Source organism: Mus caroli, unplaced genomic scaffold, assembly GCF_978045245.1.
Source record: "Mus caroli unplaced genomic scaffold, Mus_caroli_1 scaffold_18, whole genome shotgun sequence".
Classification (NCBI taxonomy): Eukaryota; Metazoa; Chordata; class Mammalia; order Rodentia; family Muridae; genus Mus; species Mus caroli.
The window spans coordinates 72474730-72484080 of NW_028227273.1; positions in this window are offsets into that span (position 1 = coordinate 72474730).

Sequence of the window (9351 nt, forward strand, 5' to 3'; positions counted from 1 at the left end):
GACTATTCTATACTCAGTTGTATAGTGTTTGGATTTAGTTAATTTCAGTGTGAGATTTTGTTTCCAACATGCTTTATTTATAATTAAGTTAAAAATTAACAGGAATAATTAAGTTAAAATTATCAGGAATAGGAAATTAAAGGATTGTAATGTCTGAAAATATAACATTTCTAGAGAAGAGGAAGAAGAAGAAGAAGAAGAAGAAGAAGAAGAAGAAGAGGAGGAGGAGGAGGAGGAGGAGGAAGAGAGAGTGAGCGAGGGAGCAAGAGAGAGAGAGAGAGAGAGAGAGAGAGAGAGAGAGAGAGAGAGAGAGAGAGAGAGCGCATGACTACTGACCACTACTGAGCTGGAACATGCTAATTAAAGAATCAGCCATTTTTTCTGTTTCTCTTCTTTGAGTTTCTTCTTCAGGAACAATGAACTTGCTGCCCTTTTATATCAAAGGTTCAAAAAAAGCAATAATTAATACTGAAAGCTGTTAAAGAACAGTTTTAAACCACATAAAAAGATCCAAGCAGCAGAATACTACTAAGTGTCCTGTCAATGATCACATGGAACCACATTTGAAACCTGGAGAGAAAAATCACTGCCAACAATATCGTTGCACCAATAAATATAATCTCCTTAAACTGATGGAGACATAAGTCCATTTGAACATAATCACAAATTAAGACAATTCACATCATTAAAGAAGCACAGTACATAATAAATTAGAGGCAAAATGTACACAGGGGAATCAAAGGAATTATCTATGACAATATATGAACTAATAAACTTCATGTGAAAAATAGATAGATACAGGAGAACTAAAAAGTAAGACATCTCTGGGCAAGACAAGAAAATATTAATACTTACAGACAAGGAAGCAGAATACCAATAATCCAACCAGAAACAACAAGAAAAACAAAAGGATTGGGGGAAAAAACATGAACAAAAAATCTAGCCACAAAAACTCAAAAAATCAATTGATTTTCTAACAAAACCACCATCAGACATGAGAAGCCTTTGAAGTTGTTGGTTATGGTGTCTAAGAGACTCCCAATACATTATAAGCTATTGTTGTTGTCTATGGTTGTCTTAGAGTTAGAAGGTGAGTCTTTCTTGTTGAAGAAGCCACGAGCTACAGATACAGAACCCAGAGACCTTGAGATGAATTTAATCTAAAAGTATTCTCCCTGGGGACTAGTTTTCATAGCACTAGAAGGCAGCATGCAAACTTCCAAAGGAGAGAGATTATTACAGAAAATGACTATCAGTCAAAATGCAGAGTTGTGGTCATCTATCTAAATGACATATAAGCAACACAACTCCTGCACTAAGGCTCAGGGATCACTGAGAAAGGGGATTGGGGGTAATGGATATTGTTAAAGCCAGGGGAACAAGAGTCTGCTGTGACATTGTGTCTCCTAGAAATGTCAGAGAGGCTACATGCATGAAATCTTACAAACATGGCTACCCAAATGGTAGCTGAACAAGGACAGCAGCAAGATGTAGAAAGGAGAAGTCTCCTTAATGTTTGTGTAGGTCTCAACTCTACACAAACATTAAGGAATTCTGGAAGCTGGAGAAACAGTCTTCATTAAGAACTTCCTTAAGAGTACATGGGACCTCATTAAATTGCAAAGCTTCGGTAAAGCAGAGGACACTGTCAATAGGAAAAAACAGCAACCAAGAGATTGGGAAAAGATCTTTACCAATCCTACATCCAATAGAGTGCTAATATCCAATATATACAAAGATCTCAAGAAGTTAGACTCCAGAGAATCAAATAACCCCATTAAAAATGGGGTACAGAGTTAAACAAAGAATTCTCAACTGAGGAATACTAAATGACTGTGAGGCACCTAAAAAAATGTTCAACATCCTTAATCATCAGGGAAATATAAATCAAAACAACCCTGAGATTCCACCTCACACCAGTCAGAATGGCTAAAATTGAAAACTCAGGTGACAGCAGATACTGGCGAGGATGTGGAGAAACAGGAACACTCATCCATTGTTGGTGGGATTGCAAGCGTGTACAACCACTCTGGAAATCAGTCTGGCGGTTCCTCAGAAAATTGGACATAGTACTAACGGAGGATCCCACAATACCTCTCCTGGGCATATATCCAGATGTCCCAACTGGTAAGAAGGATACATGCTCCATTATGTTCATAGCAGCCTTATTTATAATAGCCAGAAGCTGGAAAACATGTCCTTCAACAAAGGAATGGATACAGAAAATGTGGTACATATACACAATGGAGTACTACTGAGCTACTAAAAACAATGGATTTATGAAATTCTTAAGCAAATGGATGGAACTAGAAAAATATCATCCTGACTGAGGTAATCCAATCACAAAAGAACACACATGGTATGCACTCATTGATAAGTGGATATTAGCCCAAAAGCTTGAAATACCCAAGATACAATTCACAGACCACATGAAGCTCAAGAAGAAGGAAAACCAAAGTGTGGGTACTTGGGTCCTTTCTTAGAAAGGGGAACAAAATACTTATGGGAGCAAATACAGAGACAAAATATGGAGCTGAGACTGAATGAAAGGCCATCCAACGACTACCCCAACTTGGGGATCCATCCCATATACAGTCACCAAACCCAGACACTACTGTAGATGTCAAGAAGTACATGCTGACAGGGGCCTGATATAGCTGTCTCCTGAGAGACACTTCCAGAGCCTGACAAATACAGAGGTGGATGTTCACCTCCAACCATTGGACTGAGTACGGGGTTCCCAATGGGGTCCCCAATAGAGGAGTTAGAAAAAGGAATGAAGGAACTGAAGGGGTTTGCAACTCCATAGAAAGAACAATAATATCAGCCATTCAGACTTCCCAGAGCTTCCAGGGACTAAACCACTAACCAAGAAGTACACATGGAAGGATCCATGGCTCCAGTCCAGTCATATATGTAGGAGAGGATGGCCTTGTCAGGCATCAATAGGAGGAGAGGCCCTTGGTCCTGTGAAGGCTCGATACCCGAAGTGTAGGGGAATTTGAAAGCAGGGAAGCAGGAGTGGGTGCGTGGCGGGAACACCCTCATAGAAGCAGGGGAAGGGGGGAGGGGGTTCCTGGGGTGGGGGAACCGGGAAAGGAGACAACATCTGAAATGTAAATAAATAAAATATCCAATAAATTTTTTTTTGAAAAAAGAAGAGTATACCATATGGGTTATACAATAACAAATGTTCATCCCTGAAAACATACAGACTGAACAGGCTGTAATTTTATGTTTAGGAACCCACACAAACATACAACAGTAGTAAAAGAAAACTTATTAAGAAATAGTAAATTCCCATGTAAAGTCAAGGTTTTTGATCATCTAAATAAAAAAAAAAACTACAATAAAAAACTGAACAAGAATGGCTTCATATCATTTTCTATCATTATTACTCATATAAATAAAACTTAATAGGGTGCTAGAGAGATGATTCAATGGTTGTGAGCAACTGTTATTCTTTTAGAGATATTTCAACAAGAATGGAACAGAAAATAGAAATTAGTAAAGGGAGAGATAGAGAGAAAGAAAGAAAACATAAACAAAAAAATTTAAAATCCCTGAATGGACTAACCAAGTGTATGAAAGGTCTGTACAATGAAAACTTTGAATGGTGGAAGGAACTGAAGAAGACACTAACTAAAAAATGAAAAGTTACTTCACACAGACATAATGAGACATAGTACTGGGAAATCTGGAAGTGGTATATAGGACCAGCTCAAACTCCATGACACTGTCCTCAATATACTTCACAGTTACAGTAAAGAGAGCCTAGAATTTATATTGATGCACAAATTCCCAGGTACAGAACAACCTCAAGAATATGTTACAATGCTCATGTAATCCTAGTGCGATTCCAGATCAGCTCAATGCGGTAGAGCAGCAAATCCAGAACCTGCCCAAGAGCAATGACCATGGGAATGCAATCGAAACACCACAAACGTGTTGCAGACCAGACAGCCTCTTCAAACAATGGTACTGGGAAAAGTGTCTATGGGCATATAAAATATGAACCTGGGTCCAATTCTCTCCTATCATACAAGGAATCAGACTTTCATGTGTGATCTGAAACAGTGAATTCTGTAGAGTAACAGAAATAGGCAACACTTGATATAAGAACTGACTGACAAAATATACTATGTAAAAATTTAAAATTTAGGAAAATAGTAAAATTAAGTATGAAGAGATAGCCTATCCAGCAGATATATTTACTTTATGTGTTTATAGTATCTACATATTATATTTATTATATTATATATGGTATAGTATAGTGTAGAATAATGGACTAAAATCCAGAATCTATTTAAAAGCAAATAAAAATATAATCAATAAATAAGTAAACTCTGCTTATTTATTTTGCTCAGCATCTGCTGGAAGGGAAAATGTGCACATATTAAAAAGCTCTGCAGTATACTTCATAAGATATAAAAGATATATAATATAGAGAGATTCCAGTTCTACCCAGTCAGTGTCCATACACAGTAACAAATGAATTTCTTTCAATTAATATTCCCTATACTAAACAGGTAAACAGACTACACTACTCAAAAAAGAAAAATGACAGCAGATATTAAAAGATATTTTCTACAAAAGATTTCATATCTAAAGATAAAAAATACTGAGAAAGATTTTTTTAAATGCCATGAATATGGAGTTCAGTAAAGATGGTTAGTGATCATAACTATAGTAGTGACAGAAAAGTCAAAAGTATTAACATACAAAGCAGAGAGTATTAGGAAGTGGTAAAGAGTTCGTTAGATAAAAAGTCCTTGATCAAGAAGGGTGCATCCAAACACAGAATGCATATATCCGCATCAGACAGTAACAGAAAAGTATGTAAAACCTAAAAACTGGTTCATTGCCTCTTGTGCTTTTCAGACATAACTAATATCTAAAAGTTCTACAGGGATGCCAAGTCACTAAGTATATATATATATCCCCTGGTATAACATGGGAGTTAGTGTGGATGAGTGTAAATTCCAAGAGCTTGGTCCGTTTCACCTCATCAAAGAGAACTGATATTCTCTTAGAGTATTCTAATAAGAATATTTTGGTAATCAGAAGATCAAAACAAAAAACAAGCAAACAAACAAAAACCAGGATTACTCCACTTTATATGAGCTAAAATGTATCCACAAGGGAAGACATCCACTGCAGAATTTCAGAGCCAGCTTCCTCAGGAACAGTAAAGAAACTGCTTCTGCCTGTTTCCTCGCCCAGCAGCACTGGTAGCCTGGCTGCAGTTCCAGCTGCGTTGCTGATTGCTGACTCTCCCAGGATGCCCCGCGGCACCCGCGGCTGCCAGGAATTTTAGCTTCCCCCAAGTCCACCGTGTCTTCCGACCCCTGGTCTGCACCACGCGATTACCCACGGTGCAGGCCCGCGTGCTCGGAGGAAAGCTGTCGAAGCGACTTCTGGCTTTGGCTCTAGGTAAAACTTCTCTAACCTCAGTAATTTAGCGTCCCAGCTTTCACCCACGTCTTTCTCCTAATTCCTCGCACTCTACACAGTTCCCCTACACATCTCCATTAAGTTGAAAATCCTCCCAATGTGCTTCCGGATCTCCAAATATGTTTCCGGGTGAGCATCTGCGCCCCCATCAGAGACCAGTCCTTCCCACTTTGCCTCAGGCTGCCTTTCACACAGCTCCAGCTTTCAGGCTGCTCCGGCTCTGCACAGCCTCCACACACTCTTGCTGTGAGCCCAGACCACAAGTGTTTTTGGTAGGACGCTGCACCCGGTATCTGAACCCCACTCGGGGTTCTAAACCCTTTAGATAAACGACAGCTCCCCTCCCCCCAAAACTGGAGCAGGAGCTGTCCCTGAATTAGTTGAATGCCTGTGGATTCCTTCCCCTAATCCAGTCGCCAGGATGTGCTTAGTCCTGCAGTGACTTATGTGCTGCGCGGGAGGGGCTGGGGGGCGCTAGTGAATACAGGTGTGGTGGGAATCCCCCTTCTCAGAGGAGAATGGGAGCGGGGAGGGGAAAAGCTGCGAGGGACTGGGGGAACTGATTTGGGTAAGGTGAATTATAAAAAAGACAAACAGAGCCGGGCGTGGTGGCGCACGCCTTTAATCCCAGCACTCGGGAGGCAGAGGCAAGCGGATTTCTGAGTTCGAGGCCAGCCTGGTCTACAAAGTGAGTGCCAGGACAGCCAGGGCTACACAGAGAAACCCTGTCTCGAAAAACAAAACAAAAAAAAAAAAAAAAAAAAAAAAGACAAACAGCCTAACATCTCCACTGGATTACCAACCTCTGGCTTATATATTTCATAACAAACAATAATAGACTAAATTCAGAAGCGAGAGTCCCATCCCCAACATATAAACATTAAAAAGCCAAAACAAAGTTCTGAAATATCGACTTGGGGAGAGATATTTAAAGAACTTGGATTTTGCTAACAGCCTAGGGGTGAATTAATCCCGCGCTGTACTGCTTTCCCCATTAGATGGCGGTCTTGTCATTTAAGTCTTCTGTGACAATGGTGCTTTGAGAGGAAAAAAGAGAACGTTCTGTTTTCCTTCTTTTTTTTAAATGGAGTGGTGAATGCAGACTCTTGGCTGTCGCAGATGCAGAAAATAAGTGAAGTATGTGTTCCCAGGCCTAAAAAAGTCAGCTACACCATCCCATCTCTAGCTCTGGGAACAAGAAGAGGTGGTTAGAAAATAAGGGAACGGCTAAGACACACCATTCTCTAGACTCCATACAACTTTTGTAATCAGTAACCAACAGCAGCTGTCTCTACCTGCACTGGCCTCACACAAGACCACAGTCAGTCTAGGAAAGGGAACAACAGCTCACTTTACCTCTCAAACATTGGCTATGGATAGACTGTAGAAGAGTCACTGTCTTTAGTTGTTATCCTGTGCTGAGCACATCAGGTTCCAATACATAGCTCCAAACCCAGTCTCACAAATGGCTCTGGTTTATCTCAGTGCATCACAAGCAATATGAATAGAGATGAACACAGTAGAGTGGCTGTTGGAATTGTGGACCAGGATAGTGGAGAGGTGGGAGGTGAGAGTGGGCAGTATTAGATATGCCCATATGCACACACACATTCTGTGTGTATATTCATATGAGTATGAAACAGCTAATAATAGAAATTGGGGCTCATTCATTCATTTATTGAATGTAGACAGGATTTTCTGTGTAATCCTCTGTTTAATGGTATGTGCTACCATGCCCAGCTCAAGTTTCTTTGAAAAGACATGAGTGTGTAATTTTTGTTGTTGTTGTACCAGTATCTGGTGGGATTTTTGTTTGTTTGATAATTAATTGGTGTGTTTGTCCATGAGGGAGATATTCCACCATACCAGGATCATTATTTAGTTTAATGTAAAGGAATAGTTAGAGTAAGGAAGTCTTGATTTTTGTGTGTGTTTCAAGAAGTATTAAATGTTAAGTAGCTTTGTGGTTAGCTCTTCTTTGCAGTTCTGATAGAATCCTGTTGATCTAATTGTGGGGTTAATTTCAGGGTTACATTTTATTTATTTTTTTTATTTTTTTTTAATTTTTAATATTTTTATTACATATTTTCCTCAATTACATTTCCAATGCTATCCCAAAAGTCCCCCATAGCGCCCCCCACTTCCCTACCCACCCATTCCCATTCTTTTGGCCCTGGCATTCCCCTATATTGGGGCATATAAAGTTTGCAAGTCCAATGGGCCTCTCTTTCCATTGATGGCCGACTAGGTCATCTTTCGATACATATGCAGCTAGAGACAAGAGCTCCGGGGTTCTGGTTAGTACATCATGTTGTTCCAACAATAGGGTTGCAGATCCCTTTAGCTCCTTGGGTACTTTCTCTAGCTTCTCCATTGGGAGCCCTGTGATACATCCAATAGCTGACTGTGAACATCCACTCCTGTGTTTGCTAGGCCCCGGCATCGTCTCACAAGAGACAGCTATATTTGGGTCCTTTCAGCAAAATCTTGCTAGTGTATGCAATGGTGTCAGCGTTTAGAAGCTGATTATGGGATGGATCCCTGGATACGGCAGTCTCTAAATGGCAGGGTTACATTTTATAATTGCTTAAGTCACATTGCTACTCGTCATCTTGTTTATATTATTTATTTCATGTTATTTACATTTGGTGTCTTATATGCACCTGGAACCTCATCTATTTCAAGTTAGTGATTTTGTGCAATAGAAGTATTTAATGTGAGTAGAAATAAGATCTACTTGTTAACTCATTCCTATCAAGTGAGTTGTGCCTTTACTTTCTGGAATTGTCAAGACATTAAAAGCTGGGCAGTGGTTGTGCAAGCTTTTAATCCCAAGGACTCAGGAGACAGGCAGTCAGATCTCTGTGAGTTCCAGGTCAGTCTCTGTGTGTCTCTTCAAACAAGCATACCAACAAACAAAGTAATCAGAAACAGTTATGTTTCATTGGGCAAGGTCATGCAAGCCTTCAAACCTAGAACTCAGGAGGTAGAAACAGGGCAAGTCTATGTTCAAGGCCAGCCTGGTCTACATATGGAATCTAGGCCAGCTAGTAATACAGACAGACCCTATCTCAAAATACACCAAACTCCTCTCAGAGAATTAGCTTGTGTGATACCAGAAGAAGCAAGTAAGGCTCTAGAGGAAGAATCTCATGAACAGTCCTACCCAGCTATAATGCCCTTGAGCCACATTGATGATCATCTTGTCAGGAGAGCTCTAGAGGTTCAGTAATGGCAAGTTCACCTTGGTGAAAACCAACAGCTCTCTAATTGGACTTAAGATACTCATAACAACAGGGAAACTGACTGGTACTGGAAAGCTAGCTAACGTCTCACTGCTGGTGAAGTTACGAATCTTGGAGGAGAACCAACTACCACCAATTTACTAATTCAGATTTGTTCCTAATAAAATTTAAATATTTTTTTCTCGTATCCACAAATAAATATAGTTTTCTTCCCTCAGTAAGGAAACTTCCCTTCCAACAGAGAGACCACTACAAAAAAAATCTACAACTGCAAAATGTAGAGTTGTTGAGCCCACATATGATGGATATATCTACAAAACACTCATGCACCTAAGGCTCAAGGAATGTTTTTGAAGATGGGCTATTAATATTCAAGAGGCAGAGGATCAAGGAGTTTGCTGTGAGATTGTTTCACCTAGTAATGCTAGGAGCTATATCCATAAAATTTCAAAATCATGACTGCTCAAACAAGAACTGAACAAAGACAACAACAATGGACATGCCAAAGTGGATGGGGAAAAGCCCACAAGGCCTTAATCACTATGGACTGAACTACAGGCAACTGCACAATGCTGGGAACCGGAGTCTCCCTCGGGGAGAGCATACCAACGAGTTATCCAAAGCTAAATGGTCAGCACTGGAAACATATACA